General features: G+C 68.0%; 1 protein-coding gene across 4 annotated transcripts in view; it reads left to right on the top strand.

Annotated features, from left to right (window-relative positions):
* The window catches only part of Tnfrsf19 (TNF receptor superfamily member 19), a 91,023-nt gene that overhangs the window by 8,672 nt on the left and 81,998 nt on the right, over positions 1-353 (top strand). For 2 of the 4 annotated variants that reach the window (XM_010607473.2, XM_010607474.2), the window contains exon 1: positions 7-46. The exons of the other annotated variants lie outside the window; for them this stretch is intronic. The gene's annotated coding sequence lies outside the window, so the exon portion shown is untranslated. Of the gene's footprint in view, positions 1-6; positions 47-353 lie in introns of those variants that run through there. 4 annotated transcript variants of the gene reach the window in all.

Here is a 353-nt window from a genome sequence, read left to right on the forward strand (position 1 = left end):
TCGCGGCGCAGGAGTCCCTGGCGGACCGAGCCAGGGTGCTGGAGAGGTAGGTGCCCGGTCCTGCGGGCTGCGCCCCTGGGTGTGGGGCACCCCGGCTGGCTCTCCTGTAGAGGAGGGACTCTGCCCCGGGAAGGAGTGACAGCTACAAGGAGGCACTAGGATGCCGAGCTGTGGTCTCCGCCGCGGAAGGCAGGGACAAGAAGTGCCACTGCCTCCGGGTCCCCTCTGGCCACCAGGGTATCGGCGCTCTGATAGGACTTCCTATCCAAGGTCCTGGAAATAGACGTCTGCGGTGAGCCACACCAGTGAGGACGTGCACGGAGCTGCACCGCCTGGCCGGGCCTCCACGCCGC

This window comes from Fukomys damarensis, unplaced genomic scaffold (assembly GCF_012274545.1).
Source record: "Fukomys damarensis isolate Sample0158 unplaced genomic scaffold, DMR_v1.0_HiC HiC_scaffold_38, whole genome shotgun sequence".
Lineage (NCBI taxonomy): Eukaryota > Metazoa > Chordata > Mammalia > Rodentia > Bathyergidae > Fukomys > Fukomys damarensis.